Source organism: Hylobates moloch, unplaced genomic scaffold (genome assembly GCF_009828535.3).
Source record: "Hylobates moloch isolate HMO894 unplaced genomic scaffold, HMol_V3 SCAFFOLD_19, whole genome shotgun sequence".
Classification (NCBI taxonomy): Eukaryota; Metazoa; Chordata; class Mammalia; order Primates; family Hylobatidae; genus Hylobates; species Hylobates moloch.
Window position 1 is genome coordinate 37,741,066 of NW_026652294.1, and position 24,036 is coordinate 37,765,101.

The 24,036-nt window shown below is 42.6% G+C and overlaps 1 protein-coding gene and 1 pseudogene across 1 annotated transcript in view; one reads left to right on the forward strand and one right to left on the reverse strand.

Annotated features, from left to right (window-relative positions):
* The window catches only part of SLC13A5 (solute carrier family 13 member 5), an 86,541-nt gene that overhangs the window by 41,209 nt on the left and 21,296 nt on the right, over positions 1-24,036 (reverse strand). Inside the window, exons 2-3 of the mRNA XM_058431482.1 lie at positions 13,711-13,869; positions 11,646-11,801 (exon numbers count right to left, since the gene is read on the reverse strand). The gene's annotated coding sequence lies outside the window, so the exon portion shown is untranslated. The remainder of the gene's footprint in view (positions 1-11,645; positions 11,802-13,710; positions 13,870-24,036) is intronic.
* On the forward strand, positions 19,243-19,722 carry LOC116458751 (large ribosomal subunit protein uL23-like; annotated as a pseudogene).

Here is a 24,036-nt window from a genome sequence, read left to right on the forward strand (position 1 = left end):
TAGAGTATAACTATTTTGTTTGAATCTTCTCTCCCCTAATAGAAGATAAGCTCTATTAGAGCAGAGACCGTCTGTTCTGTTCAATGCCACAGCACCCATCACCTGGAATTTTCTCTTCCATGGTAGATGCTCAACAAACACCTGTTGAAGAAATGAAGGTGGGAAGAAGAGGGACAAGCTAGTGTGACTTCCAGGTTTCTGGCTTGGGTGGTGGGAGGCTGGTGATGTCATTTACTAAGATAGGGATATATCACAGGAATGGAGGTGGGTGGAGGTGGGGAGGGCAAGCTGGTGAAGTTTTATTGTTGCCTGGTTGGATTGGAGTCACCTGCTGTCTGGAAGGCAGATAAGTAATTTAGATTTCAGGAGAGTGGTCCTGCTGGAAACGGAGAGTTGGAAGTCATCTGACAATGATTTCCCCAGAGAGAAGATTTTATGCTGAAAAAAAGGAAAGGGCTCTGCCAGAACCCTTGAGACACCAGCCTTTAGCAAATGGAAGGAGGAAAAGATGCTGATGGAGAGGACAAAAAAGGTGCACCAATGGAAGAAGGAGGAAAACAAAGGCAGAGGAAACCAATGGAAATCAAGGATTGGAAGGGATTCCGGAAGGAGAACCAATGGAAATCAAGGATTCAAAGGGATTCAGGAAGGAGAACCAATGGAAATCAAGGATTGGAAGGGATTCAGGAAGGAGAACCAATGGAAATCAAGGATTCAAAGGGATTCAGGGAGGAGGGAGGGGTCTACAGTGCTGACTGTTGAGTGCTTGAGGACTGGGCAACAAAGTCATTGCAGATGGAGTGGAGTTCAGTAACAGTGGAGGCAAAAGCCAGGTTGAAGCAGAGTAGGGAGAGAATGGGAAGCAATGCAAAGCAACACCAGCAAGATTAGATGGCTCCTTCCAGAAGTTTGACTGTGAGGAGAAAAGAAAAGCGAGGTGTACTTGAAAGGACTAACGGGTCAAAGGAGATTTTCTGTTTGTTTATTTGCTTTTTTAATGGGAGAGACATGCACAAATTTATATGTGGGGATGAGAGAAGAGAAGAGGCTATAGGAAGTAAAGAAAAAGAAAGAAGAAATAGGAATGGGAATGCTATGAAAGAAAGCTGCGGAGGGCTGAATAGAATTGCCTTTGATAGGAAGAAGGAGCTTGGGTAGGGACGAGTGAGAATGCAGAGGTGCAGGGATCAGGGAAGATAGAGCTATATCAGTAAATAAAGCCAAAAAGAAAGCAGAAAAAGCTGTGCGTGTTACCACAAAGCTAGTGACGGGACACTGGGACCTCTGCTGATGTTATACTCAGAAAATCCCAAAGCCTCCAGGAGTGGGCTGGCCAACAGAAAGAAGAAGGAAGCCCAGACTCCACCTTCCCTCTTTCTTACAAATCTCTTGCAATGCATCTGATTGTTGAAATGCGAATCACAACTGAAGCCATAGCTGCAAAGAAAACTGCAATGTAGGAAATTACACAGGAGGAGGGTAGAATGGATATTGAGTCCCAATGTTCCATATCCAGCCACCCATGTTATATATATATATATATACATACATATATACATATACAAATATATATTATAATATATTTTACATAAAATATAAAATTATAAAACAATGTATAAAATATATAAATATAAATTTCTAATAATATATTTTAAATTTAAATATATGAAGATATTTTTACATATACAATTATGCATTATATGTTATATATATACACTATATATTTTTTTTTTGAGAGACAAGGTCTCACTCTGTCACCCAGGCTGTAGTACTGTAATGTGGTCATAGCTCACTGCAGCCTTGAACTCCTGGGCTCAAGCAATCCTCTCATCTTGGCCTCCCAAAGTGCTGAGATTACAGGTGTGAGCCACCATGTCAGGTCTATATTTGTTTTTTTATATGTAAATGTAATGTATTTAGACATATATCATCTTTACTGAGATATAATTCACATCTCATACAATTTACCCATTTAAAGTATACAATCAATGGTTTTTAGTGTATTGACAGAATTGTGCAACCATCATCACGATCAATCTTAGAACATTTTTATCACCCCACAAATAAATCCTGGGGGTGGAGCAAGATGGCCAAATAGAGGCCTCCACCTGTCATCCTCCCTCCTGCTGCCTTCTGGACAGCAGGCGACTCCAATTCAACCAGTCAAAAATGATATAGGTTCTGCTGTATCATTTTTAATTCTGGTTTCTACCTCCACTGCTACTGAGCTCCACTCCATCTGCAATGACCTTGTTGCTCCGTCCTCATGCTCTTGACAGGAGGTGGTGCAAGATGGCCGAATAGAAGCCTCAACTGTCTACACACAAAAAAGAACCACTGTAAGAACCAAAAATCAGGTGAGTGATCAAACAACCTGGTTTTAACTTCATATCACTGAAAGAGGCACTGAAGAGGGTAGGAAAGACAGTCTCAAGTTGTCGATGCCATCCCTCCCCCATCCCCTGGCAGTGGTCATGTGGTACAGAGAATTTGTGCATTTCAGAGAGGGAGAGTAGAGTGATTGTGGGACTTTGCTTCAGAACTCAGTGCTGCCTTATCACAGCAGAAAGCAACACTGGGCAGAACTCAGCCAACACCCACAGAGGAGCATTTAGACCACCCCTAGCCAAAGGGGAATCATCCATCCCAGCGGTTGGAAGCTGAGTTCTGGCGAGCCTGGCCACTGCAGGCTGAAGTGCTCTGGGGTCCCAAATAAACTTGCAAGGCAGTCTAGGCCACAAGGACTGCAACTCCTAAGCAAGTTCTGGTGCTATGCTAGGCTCAGAGCTAGTGTCTTACTAGGGCATGAATCTTGTGAGACACCAGCCAGGGTGGCCAAGGGGAGTGCTTGTGCTATTCTTCCTCCAACCCCAGGCAGTGCAGCTCATAACTCCAAGAAAGACTCCTTCTTTCTGTTTGAGAAGAGGAGAGAGAAGAGTAAAGAGGGCTTTGTCTTGAATCTTGGATACCAGCTCAGCTACAGTAGGATAGGGCACTGGGCAGAGTCCTGAGGCCTGATTCCAGGCCCTAGGTCCTGGATGACATTTCTAGACATGTCTTGGGCCAGAAGAGAACCCACTGCCTTGAAGGGAAGGACCCAATCCTGGCAGAATTCATCATCTGCTGACTATAGAGCACTTGGGCCCTGAATAATCAACAGTGGTAGCCAGGTAGTGCACACCGTGGGCCTTGGATGAGACTCTGAGATGTGCTGGCTTCTGGTGTGACACAGCTATAATGGCTATGGAGAGAGATTCCTTCTGCTTTTCTAAAGCAGAATAAAATGGACTTTGTCTTGCAGCATAAGTACCAGCTCAGCCAAGGTAGAGTAGAGCACCAAGCAGGCACTTATGGTTCCTGATTCCATGCTGGGCCCTTAGATGGCATTTCTGGACCTGCCCTGGGCCAGAAGGGAGCCCACTGCCCTGAAGGGTGAGACCCAGGCCTGGCAGCATTCACCACAAGCAGGCTGAAGAGCCCTTGGCCTTGAGTGAACATTGGTGGTATCCTAGCAGTACCCCACCTTTGACCCTGTGGGCCTGTGGTGGTGGTGGCCATGGGGAGAGACTCCTCTGCTTGTGGAAAGGGAAGAGAAGAGTGGGAAAGATTTTGACTTTGGGGCTTGGATGTCAGCTCAGCAGCAATACAACACCAGGTGAATTCCTAAAATTTCTGACTCCAGGTCCTGGCTTCTAGATAGCATCTCTGGACCTCCCCAGGGCTGGGGAGAACTTGCTGTCCTGAAAGGAAAGACATGAGTCTGGCTAGCTTTACTACCTGCTAATTGCACAGCTCTAGGGCCTTGAGCGAACATAGGTGGTATCCAGATAGTGGTCACGGTGGGCCTTGACGAGACCCAGTGCTAGGCTGGCTTCAGGTCTAACCAACTGCAGTTCCAGTGGTGGTGACAACAGAGGTGCTTGTGTCATTCCTGTCTCAGCTGCAGGCAGATCAGCACAGAGAGATGAACTCTTTATTTGGGAAAAAGTAAGGGAAGAGAGCAAGAGCCTCTTCCTGGTAACCCAGACAATTCTTCTGGATCTCATCAAAGACCACAAGCCAGATCAACTCTGCTATTAAGAGAGTGTGATGCTTTCTTGAGTATGACAGATGCATTTTTCAACTCCAGAATTTCTGCTTGATTCTTTTTAATTGTTTAAATCTCTTTGTTAGATGTATCTGATAAAATTCTAAATTCCTTCTCTGTGTTATCTTAAATTTCATTGAGTTTCCTCAAAACAGCTATTTTGGGGCACATCTTCTCAGGACCTCCTGAGGGCTGTGTCATGGAAAAAAAAAAAAAAAACAGCTATTTTGAATTATCTGTCTGAAAGGTCGCATATTTCTGTCTCTCTGGGATTGGCCCCTGGTGCCTTATTTAGTTCATTTGGTGAGGTCACATTTTTCCCAGATGTTCTTGACCCTTATAGATGTTCACTGGTGTCTGGGCATTGAAGAGTTAGGTATTTATTGTAGCCTTTGCAGTCAGAGCTTGTTTGTACCCATCCTTCTTGGGTAGGCTTTCCAAGAATTTTGAGGGACTTGGGTTTTCTGATCTAAAATTTTGGTCACTGCGACTGTATCTGCACTTGGGGCATCCCAAATCTAGTAACACTGTGGCTTTTGCAGGATTGGCCAAGCAAAAGAAAAAATCAGTGAGTTTGAAGACAGGCTATCTGAAAATTCATAGTTGAAGGAGTCAACAGACAAAAGAATGAAGCACACCTACAAGAATTAGAAAATAGGCTCAAAAGGGCAAATCTATGAGTTATTGGTGTTAAAGAGGAGGTAGAGGTAGAAAGTTTATTCAAAAGGATAATAACAGAGAACTTCCCAAACATAGAGAAAGATATCAATATTCAAGTACAATAAGGTTATAGAAAAACCAAGCAGATGGCTGGGCGCGGTGGCTCACGCCTGTAATCCTAGCACTTTGGGAGGCCAAGGCTGGCAGATCATGAGGTCATGAGATCGAGATCATCCTGGCTAACACGGTGAAACCCCGTCTCTACTAAAAACACAAAAAAATAGCCGGGCGTGGTGGCGGGCGCCTGTAGTCCCAGCTACTTGGGAGGCTGAGGCAGTAGAATGGCGTGAACCTGAGAGGTGGAGCTTGCAGTGAGCCGAGATGGTGCCACTGCTCTCCAGCCTGGGTGACAGAGCGAGACTCTGTCTCAAAAAAACAAACAAACAAAAAAAGAAAAACCAAGCAGATTTAACCCACAAAAGACTACCTCTAGGTATTTAATAGTCAAACTCCCAAAGGTCAAGGATAAAGAAAGGATCCTAAAAACAGCAAGAGAAAAAACACAAATGACATACAATGAAGGTTTAATACATCTGGCAGCAGACTTTTCAGTGGGAACCTTGCAGGCCAGAAGAGAGTAGCATGGCATATTTAACGTGCTGAAGGAAAAAAACTTTTACCCTAGAATAGTATATCCAGTGAAAATATCCTTCAAGCATGAAAGACAAATGAAGATTTTCCCAGACAAATAAAAACAGAGAGATTTCATTAACATCAGAGCTGTCTGAAGGAAATAAATGCTAAAGAGAGTTCTTCAATCTGAAAGAAAAGGACGTTAGTGAGCAATAAGAAATCATCTGAAAGTACAGAACTCACTGGTAACATTAAATACACAGAAAAACACAGAATATTATAACACTGTAATTGTGGTGTTGAAACTACTCATATCTTAAGTAGAAAGACTAAAAGATGAATTAATCAAAAATAATAACTACAACTTTTTAAAGACATAGTAGAATAAGATATAAATAGAAGCAACAAAAAGTTAAATAGTGGAGGATGAAGTTAAAGTGTAGAGTTTTTATTAGTTTTCTCTTTGCTTGCTTGTTTGTTTATGCAATCAGTATTAATTTGACATCAGTTTAAAATGATGGGTTATAATGTATTATTTGCAAGCCTCATGGTAACTTCAAACCAAAAACCAACAGATACACAAAAATTAAAAGCGAGAAATTAAAACACACCACCAGAGAAAATGACCTTCACTAAAAAGAACACAGGAAGGAAGAAAAGACCACAAAGCAACCAGAAAACAAATAACAAAATGTCAGGAGTAAGTCCTTACTTATCAATATAACGTTGAATGTAAATGGACTGAACTCTCCAATCAAAAGACATAGAGTGGCTGAATGGGTGAAAAAACAAGACCCAATAATTTGTCGCCCAGAAGAAACACACTTCACATATAAAGACACACATAGACTGAAAACAAAGGGGTGGAAAAAGATATTCCTTACCAATGGAAACCAAAAAACAGAAGGAGTAGCTATAACTATATCAAAATTATATTTCAAGACAAAAGCTGCAAAAAGAGACAAAGAAGGCCATTATATAACAATAAAGAAGTTAATTCAGCAAGAAAATATAATGATTATAAAAATATTTGCATCCAACACTGGAGCACCCAGATGTATAAAGAAGATATTATTAGAACTAAAGAGAGAGATAGACTCAATAAAATAACTGCTGGAGACTTCAGTACCCCACTTCCAGCAGTGGACAGATCATCCAGACAGAAAATCAATAAAAAAAAAACATTAGATTTAATCTGCACTATAGACCAAATGGACCTAATAGATATTTATAGAATATTTCATCCAATGGCTACAGAATATGTATTCTTCTCCTTGGCACCATTCTCAAGGAGAGATATGTTAGGCTACAAAAAAAGCTTTAAAACACTCCAAAGGATTGAAATAATATGAAGTATCTTCTCTGACCACAATGAAATATAACTAGAAATCAATAACAAGAGAAAGTTTTGAAATTATAAAAACACATGGAAATTAAACAATATGCTCCTGAATGACCAGTGTGCCAATTAAGATATTAAGAAGAAAATTGAAAAATTTCTTGAAAAAATGATAATAGGAACAATATGCCAAAACCTGTGGGATACAGTGAAAGCAGTACTAGGGGGAAAGTGTGTAGCTGTAATAAGCACTGACATCAAAAAAGTAGAAAAACTTCAAACAAACAATCTAATGATGCTTCTTTAAAAACCAGAAAAGCAAGAGCAAACCAAACCCTAAATTTGTAGAAAAAAGAAATAATAAACATCGGAGCAGAAATAAATGAAATTGAAATGAAGAAAACAATACAGAAGATCAATGAAATGAAAACTCGGTTTTTTTGAAAAGATAAACAAAATTGACAAAGCTTCAGCCACACTAACTAAGAAAAAAAATACAGAAGACCCAAATGAATAAAATCAGAGATTAAAAAAGGAGTCATTACAACCAATACTACAGAAATCCAAAGGATCATTAGGGCTATAATGAGCAATTGTATGCCAACAAATTGGAAAATCAATTAATAGAAGAAATTGATAAATTCCTAGACACATAAAACCTACTAAGACTGAACCATGAGAAAATCTAAAATCTGAACATACCAATAACAATGAGTAATGAGCTCAAAGCCATCATAAAATGTCTCCCAGCAAAGAAAAACCCAGGACCCAGTCATTTCACTGCTGAATTCTACCAAACATTTAAAGAACTAATACCAATCCTACTTAAACTATTCTGAAAGAGGAGAAAGGAAGACTTCCAAACCCATTTTCCAAGACCAGTACTACCCTGATACCAAAACCAAACAAAGGCACATCAAAAAAAGAAACTACAGATGAATATCCCTGATGAACATTGATGGAAAAATCTTTAACAAAATACTAGCAAACTGAATTCAACAACACATTAAAAAGATCTTTCATCATGACCAGGTGGGATTTATCCCAGGGATGCAAAAATGGCTTTAACATATGCAAATCAATCAATGTGATACATCATATCAACAGAATGAAGGACAAAAAACATAAGATCATTTCAACTCATGCTGGAAAACCTTTGATAAAATTCAACACGCCTTCGTGATAAAACCCTAAAAACACTGGTTATAGAAGGAACACACGTCAACATAATAAAAGCTATATATAATAGACCCACAACTAGTGCCATATTGTATGGGGAAAAACTGAAAGCCTTTCCTCTAAGATCTGGAACACGACAAGGATGCCCACTTTAAAACTGTTATTCAACACGGTACTGGAAGTCCTAACTAGAGCAATCAGACAAGAGAAAGAAATAACATACAAATTGGAAAGGAAGAAGTCAAGTTATCCTTGTTTGTAGATGATGTGATCTTACGTTTGGAAATAACTAAAGACTCCACCAAAAAACTATCAGAACTAATAAACAAATTCAGTAAGGTGGAGCATGCAAAATCAACATATAAAAATCGATAACATTTCTATTTATTAGTAGTGAACAATCTGAAAAAGATATTAAGAAAGTAATTCTCTTTACAGTAGCTACAAGTAAAATTAGATACCTAGGAATTAACCAAAGTGAAGGATCTCTACCATGAAAACTATACAACACTGGTGAAAGAAATGGAAAGGACACCAAAAAATGGAAAGTTATTCCATGTTCAAGGATTGGAAGAATCAATATCGTTAAACTTTCTGTAGTATCCAAAGTGATCTACAGATTCAGTGCAATTCCTATCAAAATACCAATCACATTCTTCTCAGGAATAGAAAAAAATTCTGCACTTTGGGAGGCCGAGACAGGTGGATCGTGAGGTCAGGAAATCGAGGCCATCCTGGCTAACACGGTGAAACCTCATCTCTACTAAAAATACAAAAAATTAGCTGGGCGTGGTGGCGGGCACCTGTAGTCCCAGCTACTCAGGAGGCTGAGGCAGGAGAATGGCGTGAACCCAGGAGGTGGAGCTTGCAGTGAGCCCAGATCGTGCCACTGCACTCCAGCCTGGGTGACAGAGTGAGGCTCCATCTCAAAAAAAAAAAAAAAAAACCGGGAAAGAGAATAAGAGTAAGTATATAACAGGGACTTCATCAGGGTGAAAGTATTGGAGGGTACCTTGCCACCGAAGATCTTCTATCCACTTAAAGAGAGACTTAAGGGTGGCAGTCTGAGGTAAAACCAGGAGCCACTAAGTACCAAGAGCCTGAGAAACTGCTTGGGTGATTTGACTAATAAAGGCCGGTCTGTTATCAGACTATATAGAGGTAGGAAGGCCAAACCGAGGAATTATGTCTGACAGAAGGGAATAAATGACTTTGGTGGTCTTCTTAGACCCCATGGGAAAGGCCTCTACCCATCCAGTGAAAGTGTCTACCCCGACCAAGAGGTATTTTAGTTTCCTGACCCGGGGCATGCGAGTAAAGTCAATTTGCCAGTCCTGGGCAGGGGCAAATCCCTGAGCTTGGTGTGTAGGGAAGGGAGGGGGCCTGAACAATCCTTGAGGGGCAGTAGAATAGCAGATGGAACCCTGAGAAGTAATTTCCTTGAGGATAGATTTCCACAATGGAAAGGAAATGAGAGGTTCTAAGAGGTGGGCTAGAGGCTTGTAACCTATATGGAAGAGGTCATGAAATGACGACAGAATAGAATGGGCCTGTGAGGCTGGAAGGAGATATCTTCCTTGGTCCAAGAACCGTTTGCCTTGTGTGGGAAGAGATAGGTGGAAGTTTCAATGAGGGAGTAGGTGGTAGTGGCCAGATGAGAAGGAGAAAAACTGCCGTGAGGGGCATAAGTTGGAACACTAGCTGCCTTTTTAGCTACTTTATCAGCATAAATGTTGCCCTGAGCGATGGGATCTGATGCCTTTTGATGGCCTTTGCAGTGATTGGCTCCAGCTTTCTTTGGAGGTAAAGCGCCTTTGAGAAGTGTTTTTATTAAAGAGGCATTATTGATGGAGGACCTTTGCATAGTGAGGAAACCTTTCAGCCCATAAAACAGCATGGTGCAGGATATGGGGCCAGTATAAACACTGACGTGTAGTCCCTTTGCAAGAGTGAGGGCCCGAGTTAAAGCAATGAGTTCGCTTGCTGAGAGGTAGTGGAGGGGGGCAGAGTGGTAGCCTCAATGATAGATGTGGAAGATACTATAGCATAGCCTGCCTTTGCTGGTGAGTGGCAATTAGGCCTGGTGGAACTGCCGTCAATAAACCAAGTGTGATCAGTGTGAGGAACAGGAAAGAAGGAAATATGGGGAAATGAAGTGAATGCCAAGTGTATCAGAGAGATACAGTCATGGGGGCCAGGTGTGGTATCAGGAATAACGTGGGAGGCCGGACTGAAGTCCCGGCCAGGAACAATGGTAATTGCGGGAGACTCAACAAAGAGTGACTACAGCTGAAGGAGCCGGGAGCAGAAAGTATATGTGTCAGGTGTGAGGAAGAAAATAGATTTTGGAAGTTATGAGAACTGTAGAGAGTGAGTTGAGAGAAGTTTGTGATTTTGAGGGCCTCTGAAAGTATTAGGGCGGCAGCAGCCACTGCACGCAGACATGAGGGCTAGGTTAAAACAGTAAGGTCAAGTTGTTTGGACAGAAAGGCTGCAGGGTGCGGTCCTGGCTTTTGTGTAAGAACTCTGACCACACAGCCCTGCACTTTGGCTGTGTGTAATGAAAAAGAGTTGGGATGAGTTAGGGAGAGCTAGTGTGGGGGCAGCTTCTAGGGCTGTTTTTAAGGAACGGAAAGGAGTGGTGAAGGGATTTAGGATCTATGGGGTCAGCCGGGTTTGGTTTTGTGAGTTTACATAATGGTTTAGACAGGATGGTAAAACTAGGCATCCAAAGGCGGAAGTACCTAACCATGCATAGGAAGGAGAGGAGTTGTTTTGTAGAAGGGATGGGGTTTGGGGAATTAGCTGGACACGATCAGCAGGGAGAGCATGTGTGTTTTCGTGAATAATTATGCTGAGACAGGTAACAGATAAGGAAGAAATTTGGGCTTGACTGAAGTAACGGGAGCTGTCTGTGAAGCCTTGCGACAGTATAGCCCAGGTAATTTGTTGAGCCTGATGGCTGTCAGGGTCAGTCCAAGTGAAAGCGAAGAGAGGCTGGGATGAAGGGTGCAAAGGAATAGTAAAGAAAGCAAGTTTGAGATCCAGAACAGAATAATGGGTTATGGAGGGGTTGTAGAGGGAGGTGTTGATAGGAGAGTGTATGGCTTTGGCACCACGGGGTGGATAGGCCAGACGATTTGGTTGATAAGGCCAGATCCTGAACTAACCTGTAATGCTTGTCTGGTTTTTGGACAGGTAAAACAGGGGAATTGTAAGGAGAGTTTACAGGCTTTAAAAGCCCACGCTGTAACAGGCGAGTGATAACAGGCTTTAATCCTTTTAAAGCATGCTGTGGGATGGGATATTGGCGTTGAGTGGGGTAAGGGTGATTAGGTTTTAATGGGATGGTAAGGGGTGCATGATCAGTCGCCAAGGAGGGAGTAGAGGTGTCCTATACTTGTGGATTAGGGTGGCGGGATATGAGAGGAGGATGCGAAAGAGGCTTTGAACTGGGGAAAAAGCGGCAACGAGGTGTGGCTGTAGCCCAGGAATAGTCAGGAAAGCAGATAACTTAGTTAAAATGTCTCAACCTAATAAGGGAGCTCTAGGCAGGTGGGGATAACTAAAAAAGAGTGCATAAAAGAATGCCCAAGTTGGCACCAGAGTTGGGGAGTTTTTTAAGAGGTTTAGAAGCCTGGCCGTCAATACCCACAACAGTTATGGAGGCAAGGGAAATACACCCTTGAAAAGAAGGTAATGTGGAGTGGGTAGCCTCCGTATTGCTTAAGAAGGGGACGGACTTACCCTCCACTGTAAGAGTTACCCAAAGTGTCTGCAATGGTCCAGGAGGCTTCTGAGGCGATCGGGCAGTGTCAGTCTTCAGCTGCTAAGCCGAGAAAATCTGGGAAGGAGTCAGTCAGAGCCTTGGGCCAGTTGGACAGTCCAATTTCCAGTGGGGACCTGCATAGATGGGACATGGCTTAGGAGGAATCCCAGCCTGCGGGCATTCCTTGGCCCAGCGGCCAGATTTCTGGCACTTGTAGCAAGCTCCTGGGGGAGGAGGTTCTGGAGGAACCCCTGGCAGCTGCGGTTCGGGTATTTGGAAGTTCTTGTGTGCTGGATGTGTGGCTGGGGTTTGTCTCACAGTGGAGGCAAGGAATTGCAACTCAGAAATACATTGCTACTTGGCTGCCTCTACTCTATTATTGTACACCTTGAAGGCGAGGTTGATTAAGTCCTGTTGTGGGGTTTGAGGGCTGGAATTTAATTTTTGGAGCTTTATTTAATGTTGGGAACAGACTGGGTAATAAAATAAAATGCATATTGAGAATAAGATGGCCTTCTGACCTTTCAGGATCTGGGGCTGTAAAGAGTCTAAGGGTTGCTTCTAAGCAGGCCATGAACTGGGCTGGGTTTTCGTCTTTACCTTGAGTAGTTTCTTTAAGTTTGTCATAATTAACAGCTTTGTAAGCTGCATTTTTAAGCCCTTCCACTAGGCAGGAAACCATGTCATCTCACCTAGCTATACCTGGGGAATAGCCTGATAGTTCCATTGCGGAATCTTCTTGGGGAACTGCTCTAATGCCTTCCTGGAGGTCTGGCTCATGAAGCCGGCAGTTATCAGTGTGAGACTGGGCTAGAGAAAAAACTCTTTCCCATTCATCTGGGGAGAGGGTAGAAGTTAGGATGACATTTAAGTCACTCCAAGTTAAATTGTAGGACAGAGTTAGATATCGGAATTCCTGTATATATTTAGTGGGGTCTGATGAGAAAGAGCCTAAATGCTGGCTGATTTGGGAAAGGTCTGATCGAGAAAAAGGCACATGTACCCTGACTATGCCTTCAGCTCCAGCCACCTCTCTAAGAGGAAATTGTTGGGCAGGTGGGGAGGGCTAGTCATGGGAACAAAACTGTAAGCCAGACTGGGTGTGAGGAGGAGAGGTGATAGAAGGATTATAGGGTGGGGGAGCAGAGGCTGAGGAAGAATTGGGACCTGGCTTGGCCTGGCAAGGAGCAGCCTGGGGAGAAGGGGAGAGGTCAGATGAGTCCGTAGAAAAGAAGGATTCAAAGGACTCAGAGCTTGGGGTGGAGACTGAAGGAACAGACAGGAGAGAAAGAAGAAAGATTTAGGACGAGTCGCATTGGGAGCAGAGACTAGGGAGGGACCGATGTGTAAAAGAATGCCTGGACATCAAGCACCTCACACCCTTTGCCCATTTTTGATGAAAATTATCTAGATCTTGTAAAATGGGGAAATCAAAAGTGCCGATTTCTGGCTATTTAGAACCATTATTGAGTTTGTATTGGGATCAAGCGGTATTGCAGAAGAAAATAAGACGCTTAGATTTTAGGTCGGGCAAGAGTTGAAGAGGTTTAAGTTCTTGAGAACACAGGCTAAGGGAGAAGAAGGAGGAATGGAGGGTGGAAGTTTGCCCATAGTGAAGGAGGTAAGTTTAAAGAGAAGGGTAGAGACATGGAGAAGGGGGTTGGGGAGCAGCCCTGGGCTGCAATGTGGGTGAGCAGCCAAAGCAGGCGTCCCTGCAATTGACTTGCCACCAAGGGAATGTGGGCGAATGACCAAGGCAGGTGTCCCTGCAGAGATCAGGCACCAGTGGAACGTGGGTGAATAATCAGAGAGGCATCCCCGCAATGATTAAACACCAAGGGAAGGCTGCCTTCCTGAGTCCGTGACCAGCGCCAGAGTTTTGGGTCCACGGATAAAATGTGTCTCCTTTGTCTCTACCAGAAAATGAAAGGAATTGAAATTAAGAGAAGGGAGAGATTGAAGGGTGGCACCAAGATTGAATGGAGAAAAAGGTTGAGGGATAGTGAGAGAGGTTGGAGAAGAGAGTAAAAAGTGGCCGCTTACCTGATTTAAAATCGGTGAGATGTTCCTTGGGTTGGTTGGTCTGAGGACCTGAGGTCGTAGGTGGATCTCTTCACAGAGTGAGGGTGAGGACAGGGGACTGACTGGTCTCCCAAAGTAGTCCCACTGACCTGGGTCTTTGGCACCACATGTTTCACGTGTCTGTGAAGAGAGCACCAAATAGGCTTTGTGTGAGCAACAAGGCTGTTTATTTCACCTGGGTGCAGGCAGGCTGAGTCCAAAAAAGGAGTCAGCAAAGGGTGGTGGGATTATCGTTACTTCTTATAGGTTTGGGGATAGGCGGTGGAGTTAAGAGCAATATTTTGGAGGCAGGGGGTGGATCTCACAAAGTACGTTCTCAAGGGTGGGGAGAATTACAAAGAACCTTCTTAAGGGTGGGGGGGAGATTATAAAGTATATTGATCAGTTAGGTTGGGGCAGAAATAAGTCACAATGGTGGAATATCATCAGTTAAGGCTATTTACACTTTTTTTGTGGATCTTAAGTTGCTTCAGGCCATCTGGATGTATATGTGCAGGTCACTGGGGATATGACGGCTTAGCTTGGGCTCAGAGGCCTGACATGCACCAACAGTGACCAAGCTGAGAGTCAGATAAAGAACTCAATCCCTTTTACAATAGCTGCAAAAAAATGAAATGCTTAGGAATATACCTAACCAAGGAGGTGAAAGATCTCTACAAGGAAAAATATAAAACACTGCTGAAGCAAATCACAGACAACACAAATGAATGGAAACACATCTCATGCTCATGGATGAGTAGAATCAATATTGCAAAAATGACCGTACTGCCAAAAGCAATCTACAAATTCAATGCAATGCTCATCAAAATACCACCATAATTCACAAAACTAGAAAAAACAATTCTAAAATTCATATGGAACCAAAATAGAGCCCACATAGTCAAAGCAAGACTAAATAAAGAGAACAAATCTGGATGCATCACATTACCTGATTTCAAACTACACTATAAGGCCATAATCACCCAAACAGCATGGTACTGGTATAAAAATAGGCACATAAACCAATGGAATAGAATAGAGAACCCAGAAATAAACTCAAATACTCACAGCCAACTGATCTTCGACAAAGCAAACAAAAACATAAAGTGGGGAAAGGACGCCCTATTCAACAAATAGTGCTGGGATAATTGGCGAGCCAGATGTAGGAGAATAAAACTGGATCTTCATCTCACCTTATACAAAAATCAACTAAGGATAGGCTGGGTGTGGTGGCTCATGCCTGTAATCCCAGCACTTTGGGAGGCCAAGGCGGGCGGATCATGAGGTCAGGAGATCAAGACAATCCTGGCTAACATGGTGAAACCCCGTCCCTACTAAAAATTCAAAAAATTAGCGGCATGGTGGCGGGCGCCTGTAGTCCCAGGTACTTGGGAGGCTGAGGCAGGAGAATGGCGTGAACCCAGGAGGCGGAGCTTGCAGTGAGCCGAGATTGCGCCACTGCACGCCAGCCTGGGAAACAGCGAGACTCCGTCTCTAAAAAAAAAGAAAAGAAAAGAAAATCGACCGAGGAGGGATCAAGGACTGAAATTATAAAAATTCCAGAAGATCATATCGGAAAAACCCTTCTAGACATTTGCTTAGGTAAAGATTTCATGACCAAGAATTCAAAAGCAAATGCGACACAAACAGAGATAAATAGGTGGGACTTCATTAAACTAAAGAGTTTTGCGTGGCAAAAGGAACAATCAGCAGAGTTAAGAGACTACCTACAGAGTGGAAGAAAATCTTCACAATCTATTCATCTGACAAAGGACTAATATACAGAATCTACAAGGAACTCAAACAAATCATCAAGAAAAATACAAACAATCCCATCAAATAATGGGCTAAGGACAAGAATAGACAGTTCTCAGAAGCAGATATACAAATGGACAACACAGGATAATGAATTAAGAACTTGGGGCACAGTCATACAATTGGACATCTTATAGCAATTAAAATGGATAAACTACAGCTATGTTTGAATAAGCATAAATCTTAAAAACATAAGACTGAGGGAAATAAGTCAGCTGTAGAGAGATATATACATTTAAACTCCATTTGCACAAGGCTTAACGTACAAAAACAATATTATATATTATTTATGGGTCCATACATGTGTAGTAAATGTTTAAAAATTATGCAAGGGAATAATCAACTTCAAATTCAGGAGAGTAGTTATACATATGGGAAGGCAGGGAAGCCAAACTGGAGTACAGAGGAGACTTCAACAGTTATTTCTAATATTTTATTTCTAAAGCTGAGCAACGGTGAACAGATTATTCATTATATTTCTGTGGTTTTGCCATTTAAAAATATTCATAATAATGTTTTTACTTGTATGACATAGTGAGGGGATTAGTTCAAAAACACACTTAAGGTTTATAGGAAGACGAAATTTTATTTAAAATATAAACAGAAAGGGAACTTCGGAAAGTCAGGTCTCTGCTTAGAAAAGTTAGAATATAAATGCAAGGACAACCAAGAAGATATCACCAAAACCCTGGCTATCATTTACAAGATGTAATTAAATAAAAACCTAATTTGCTTAATTTAAACCCAAAAGGGACAGTGACCTGTACCCAATCAAGAAGGAATTGCAACAGAAGAGAAATTGTGCAAACAAAAGGTAAGATTTCCTAGCACACTAAAATGACTTCCTCTATTATACATAAAAAGAGTGGCCTATATGAACCTAACTTGGAAATTGGTATGTGCGGTACTTGTCTTCTGCCCTGGGGAATGGTACAGATGGCGCTGGAAGTATGAGTGGAGGAAGGAAAGGAAGCAGAGGGGTGGAGCTTTCGATCATACATGATTTGCATGTTCTCAACCATATGCCCCAGAATGTCTTGGTGACTCTGGACATCTGGTGTTTCTTCCCACCAACAAGGCTACTGTACAGGTAATGTAGCCTGTTCAGACCTTGGGGGACTGAACAAAGCGGGGCAAACGGGGGGATAAAAGACAAGAGACAAAAGAGTATATTTGGAAGAAGGGGTCAGAGGGCACCTTGCCTCTAGTGGAAAACGGCCCTGAGCTTTACACAGCCCTCCGTATTTATTAGGTAAAAGAGATAGCGAGAAAGGAGGGGTGATTGTTGGGTAATTGTCAGTCGGCAGTTTGGTTCACAGCAGGCTTCTAAGACTGCATCCTTTGAACAATAGGCGCTAGATTTCTCAGTAGATAACTTCAAAGAGCCCGGTGCCAGGGAGTGAGGCCCCCAGCAAAACTTTTGGTGGCAGGCACAGTGTGAGTTTTCTCACATCCTGCATTAATGATAAACAGTTTGCTGTTTGATCATATAGCCCCTAGTGGAAAGCTGAGTTGGTCACAATCCCTTTGGCCTTTTCAGCTCCCAACAAGGTAAATATAAGCCAGTGTGGCCCAATCTGTATTGCCTCACTTGATTTTGCCATCAGCATCCCTACATGTAAGTGTCCCTGTAATGAAAGATGACAGAATTCATTCTCCTAGTAGCATCCTCTTTTCTTTGTTGTTGTTTTTTCTTTTGAGACGGAGTCTCATTCTGTCACCCAGGCTGGAGTGCAGTGGTGGGATCTGGGTTCGCTGCACCTCCACCTCCCGGGTTCAAATGATTCTCCTGCCTCAGCCTCCCAAGTAGCTGAGACTACAGGCATGTGCCACCATGCCCAGCTAATTTTTGTATTTTTAGTAGAGACGGGGTTTCACCATATTGGCCAGGCTGGTCTCAAACTCCCGACCTTGTGATTTGCCCGCCTCGGCCTCCCAAAGTGCTGGGATTACCGGCGTGAGCCACTGCACCCAGCCAATAAATTGTATCTTGATCTTGGAAAGAAACAAAAAGAGCCCGAACTGAGATTTGAGACTCAAAGATTGCCTTTGCATCCAGCCAGTTAACTGCCTGCAACAAACAAACAAACAAAAATCAATGGTTTTCAGAGGGAGCTAAAAGAAGCCAGCATCTATACAACATAATATTCACAATGTCTAGAATTCAATCCCAAATTACTTGACAAGCAAAGAAACAGATAAATGTGATCCCTTTTCAAGAGAAAATACAATCAAAGGCCCAATCCAAGATGACCCATATGTTGCAATTATTAGACAAGGATTTTAAAACACCTCTTGTAACCATGCATAATGATGTAAAGAAAAATACATATCTGTAATAAATAAACAAATGGAAAACCTCAGCAGATAAATAAAAACTATACAAATAAACCATGTGGAAGTTCTAAAATTGATTAAAATATCTAGAATTAAAAATTAACAGCAGATAGAAGATGACAGAGGAGTCAGTGAATTTGAAACTAGATCAACAGAAATTATCTAGTCTGAAGAAAAATACAATAAAATAGAAGAGATCCTCAACATCAAAATGTCTAAGATACTTTTAATGAGTCCTAGAGAAAGAGACAAAGAATGGGGCAGAAAAAAATCTTGCAAAACAGTGGCTGAAATTTCCCCCAATTTGGTAAAAGACATTAATTTACAGCCACAAGAAATTCAGCAAACCCCAGTCAGGATAAAGATGAAGAAAACCATGTGTAGACAAATCATTATGAAACTGCTGAAAACCAAAGATAAAAAGAAAACCTGATACCTGTCAGAGAAAAATGACAGATTACATACAGGGGAATAACAACTCAAATGACCATGTACTTCTCACCAGATACTATGGAGGCCAAATAACATTTGTAATATACTGAAGGAAAAAATGAACTGTCAACCCAGAATTCTACTTCCAACGAAAATAGCCTTCAAGAATTGGGGCAAAATAAAGGAATTTTCAGATAAAAGAAATCTATAAGAATTCATTGCCAGCTGAGTGCGGTAGCTCATTCCTGTAATCCCAGCACTTTGGGAGGCTGAGATGGGCAGATCACCTGAGATGAGGAGTTTGAGACTAGCCTGGTCAACCTGGTGAAACCCTGTCTCTACTAAAAATACAAATATTAGCCAGGCCCAGTGGTGGGTGCCTGTAATCTCAGCTACTCAGGAGGCTGAGGCAGGAGAATCACTTGAACCCAGGAGGCGCGGCTTGTAGTGATCCGAGATCGTGCCATTGTACTCCAGCCTCTGTGACAAAGTTAGACTCCATCTCAAAAACAAACAAACAAACAAAACAAAACAAAAAACACCACCAACAACAAAAAGAATTCATTGCCAAAAGACCTACACTACAAAATAAAATGTGCTTTAGTCTGCAGGGAAATTAAAATGTATGGAAAGACCTTCAATAAAAACTCTGGACACTAAAGCTCAGGTGAGCTACCTGGCAGGTGATCATACATCAATGTGCTAGGAAGGTGCTGCATCCCCAAGCATAAATTAAAATGGAATTCGAAAAAATATTTGAAGAATCCAAAAGAAGGCAAGAAAGGAGGAACACAGGAACAAAAAACAAGAGGCATACAGGAAAAATGACAATAATGTTGCAGACCTAAATTCAACCATATCAACAATCATATTAAACGTTAATATACTAAGCACTCCAGTTAAAATACGGAATTGGACCCTGTTCACAAGATGGCGCCAAAAGCGAAGAAGGAAGCTCCTACCTCTCCTAAAGCCGAAGCCAAAGCAAAGGCTTTAAAGACCAAGAAGGCAGTGTTGAAAGGTGTCCACAGCCACATAAAAAACAAGATCCACAAGAAAAGAAGATCCACCCACCTTCTGGCAGCCCAAGACACTGTGACTCTGGAGGCAGCCCAGATATCCTCGGGAGAGTGCCCCAAAGAGAAACAAGCTTGACCACTATGCTATCATCAAGTTTCTGCTGACCACTGAGTCTGCCATGAAGAAGACAGAAGAAAACAACACACTTATGTTCATTGTGGATGTTAAAGCCAACAAGCACCAGATCAAACAGGCTGTGAAAAAGCTCTATAACGTGGATGTGGCCACAGTCAACACCCTGATCAGCCTGATGGAGAGAAGAAGGCATATGTTGAACTGGCTCCTGATTACGATGCTTTGGACGTTACCAACAAAATTGGGATCATCTAAACTAAGTCCAGCTGGCTAATTCTAAATATATGTATATCTTTTCACCATAAAAAAATATGAAATTAGAAGTAGCTCCCCAACTTACTGCTTGCTGAAGAAAAGGCATAGATCATCCATTCCCATTGCTTCCATACTCATATGAAATATTTGGTATTTATCTACCCAAAAGTAATATGCTGTTCCACTCCCCTGTACTCTGCCTTCTGCCTCGAATGTCCTTCCTATCTCATACCACCCTCACCTCCAGCATTCAACACACACACACACACACACACACACACACACACACACACCACACACACACTTACACTCCCTCATGTCTTACCTTTCCGTGAAGGTGATATGATCTGACCACTCCACTTACTCCAATTAAAATAGATCATATCTATGCATGGGTGAGATTATATCTTGCTATGCAAGCTCACGAAGAGCTGAGACTTCATTTTGTTTGTGATTGTAGCCCCTGAGCCGGGTGTATATAGGCTATTTAGCTATCAAAAACATTAATCAGTAATCAAAATTAAGTAGTGAATATGGTAGGCTGTTCTCCACGAATACAATTTATAATAACAAACTTGAATAGGGGAGTAATTCAACCCAGACTATGCCCTCTGCTTTATAAAATAATATCCTGCCAACTTGGCATGACATTGTATTTTTTTTTCCTGACCAATACTGACATATTTGCTCAAGCAAATTAATATTCTTCCTTTGATTCATTTTGTTTTGGAGGAAATAAGTTCACATGTCAATGTAAAAGCTGATCCTTACAACCTCTCCTCCAAATGAATTTTCATATCTTCATGATAAGAAGATAATTAAGGAACAATAAACTTTTCTTTAACTTTGTCTTTTTTTTAGACATAACCCTGGCCTTCTGCATGGAGCCTCATTACTGAGATAGAAAAACAATGATGTGCTGCTAAATATTTAACAACCAGATCTTGGGGATGGGGATATACTCTGATTTGTAGCATTTGCCCATTTCCATGGTTTAAATACTCTCACTATGACCAATTTTAAGGTATCAGCATGACCTTACAAATGGAACATTAAGAAGAGGTGGACGGATCAGGCCCAGTGGCTCATGCCTGTAATCCTAGCACTTTGGGAGGCTGAGGCGGAAGGATCACGAGGCCAGGAGTTTAAGACCAGCCTGGCCAAGATGGTGAAACCCCGTTTCTACTAAAAATACAAAAATTAGCCTGATGTGGTGGTGGATGCCTGTAATCCTAGCTACTCCGGAGGCTGGGGCAGAGAATTGCTTGAACCCGGGAGATGGAGGTTGCAGTGAGCCGAGATGGCACCACTGCACTCCAGCCGGGGTGACAGCGAGACTCCATTTAAAAAAAAAAAAGAAGAAGAGATGGACACAATATCTCAGAGCCAGTGTGAATCATTGTAAGAAAGACAACATGATGTCAAGGACAGGGTAGGAAGAAATACTTATAAGTTTCCATTTTTAAAAATTAAAACACTAGTTATTCTCTAAAATGAGAGTCTGAGTGGCTGTTCATTACCACAACTTAACCATATGAATAAGTTCACCCCAAATTCTGAGTGAAAAGACCCTGAAGCTCTAAACTCTTTCTCTTTCACCTCCCCTACTCCACCATAAAAAGCAACAAAAAAAATTTTTTTACATATATGGTCATTTGTCCTGAGTTCCATGAGATTTGCAGCAACCAAGGGGACCATACCATGATCAAGCTATTAAAAAGTTGGTTGGATGCAGTGGCACATTTCTGTAATCTCAGGGCCTTCGAAAGCCGAGGTGGGAGGTTCACTTGAGACCGGTTCAAGACCAGCCTGGGTAACATGGTGGGACCCCATTTCCACAATTTTTTTTAAAGTTAGCTAGGTATGGTAGCGTGTGCCTCTAGTCTGTGTGAAGGCAGGAGGATTGCTTGAATCTGGGAGTTCGAGGCTGCAGTGAGCTATGATCACCACTGCACTCCAGCCTGAGTGACAGAGACAGACTTCATCTCTTTACCCAATATGTATAATCTGGGAAAAGGAGAAGGCTCATAACACTGACCCTTGTAAACATCAGGGAAGAGACCTTGACATTTGGATTGTGGTTGCTGATTGGACAGGAATGGGTTGGTGGGGGAAGTGGGTGAGATGTTTTAACCAGGAAAAAGGAAAAAAAAAAAAAAACTATGAATGTGTGAAAAGAGACTTCTCACAGAAAGAAAGGAAGAGAAAGGTACTGGTCACTCCCCACACAGACAGAATGTCATGGAGTTGCTCTTTCTTGCCATGAGTTTAATGACAAGCTTCCTTCCCCTTCATATGCCAACTAAGCAGCAGCCAGCAGGTCATTCCCCATCTTTGCTGCCCAGCCAGGCCTACAGTCTTCCCCAAACACAGTCACAGATATTCCCAGGCTTGAATGCCATCCAGAGACTAGTCATCTGATGCAATTGCCTGTGGTCTGACAAACGAACTCCCATCCAAACACGTTGTGCTTGGGGAGTCTGACTATATGATCACATCTCCCAGGACTCAGGCCCACTCTGACCACAGGATTCTTCTAAAGACACCACCGACAGAAGTGTGTGCAATTGCACCATATAATTTTTGTCTGGGAAGTGAAATATCTCTGTCGTTACATCATCTTCCTTAGCGTAGTGATCCCTTAAAAGAAGAAATCCTAAGTAAGATCCCTTCTCAAAGCCAAACTATTAAAACAATCCTTTTTAAATATTCTCTCCTGTCTTCCATGCTGTACAAGTACAGCTTTCACACAATTTCTCTTCTGATCTTCAAAACAATGCACGGAGGGGTGTATTATTCCTGTGTCCTAGTCCAGCCAGGACTTCCTGCTCCCCTTTTCCCCCCATTCCTGCAAAGGTGACATGGCCAGCCCAGCCAGTTCACGTCTGAGAGACTGGCTTCCTGTGACAACCTTCACCCCCCTCCCCTGACCCACAGGCCTGACACAAAGAGACTGCCGGAAACTCCCAACAACGGCCAAGCGGGTAGCCACAGCGTCCTGGAAAGGAATTCTAAGCCCACAACACAGAGTTTCTCATTTAGTTTTTTTTTTTTTTTATGGGATTGGGGTTGGCGACCAGCCAAAGACGGGTGGCAGAATGATGAAATCATACAAGCCCACAGCACAGACTGAAGTTGTAGTGGAAATGGGGACAGGCTTTTGTGCTAACCAGAATGTTCCTGCATACACTCTCTGATTAATAATAGTGACGGCCCAGGAACAGCCATGATAGTCAAAGAGAAACATTGCTGTATCTGTAATATTCCATTTTTTTAAAGAGCATATATTCATATATTCGTTATGAAATCTAAGTTATCTTGAGAAATGAAAAGAAAATGGCCATTGCTGCCGCTTTGAGAGCCCTCTGACTTGGGGGTGTTGTGTGGGTGGGGGGAGATTTCTAACTCCCTGCTTAATTATCTCAAAACACCTCATCCATTCGGGTCAGCCAGCATTTGACTGCCTGCTACTGCGAAGCTCAGTACTGCATTCTGCCTAATAAGCACAAAGCCAGCAGGTCTCTCCAGGAAGGCAGGGGTGGTGGGTCAGAAAGAGGTGGCTCTCAAATCGCCCACGCCTGTGATTGGATGGGGAAGAGTTGAGACAACAGACACACAGCCAACTAAGCAAAGCCAGAGACGAAGGAGGTAGGTTCTAGATCAGTGTTGGCATAGGAGTTGGTCCTGAAGAACTGCTGGGATTTTGATGAGGAAGGGAAGGGGTGGTGTGGGTGGGACAGTCTGCAGGAGGAAACATCTTGGAAGAAAATTAGGATGTAGATGAGAAGCAACATATGGTCACTTCTAATTCCACTCCCATCCCCTGGCCACACATTCCATTCCTCTAAGATGTCCAATCTATACACCCCTGCCACCACCACATCCCATCTCAGCAGGAGACAATATGTGAAAAGAAAGCTCTTCATTTTTCTTTCTTTTCTATTTCTTTCTTTCTTTCTTTTTTTTTTTTTTGTAATGGAGTCTCACTCTGTTGCCTAGGCTGGAGTGCAGTGGCGTGATCTCGGCTCACTGCAGGCTCCGCCCTGGGTTCATGCCATTCTCCTGCCTTAGCCTCCCGAGTAGCTGGGACTACAGGCACCCGCCACCTCACCCGGCTAATTTTTTGTATTTTTTTAATAGAGACGGGGTTTCACCGTGTTAGCCAGGATGGTCTCGATCTCCTGACCTCATGATCCACCCTCCTTGGCCTCTCAAAGGGCTGGGATTACAGGTGTGAGCCACCGCGCACGGCCCTCTTTTTTTTTTTTTTTTGAGACAGAGTCTCGTTACGTTGTCCAGGCTGGAGTGCAGTGG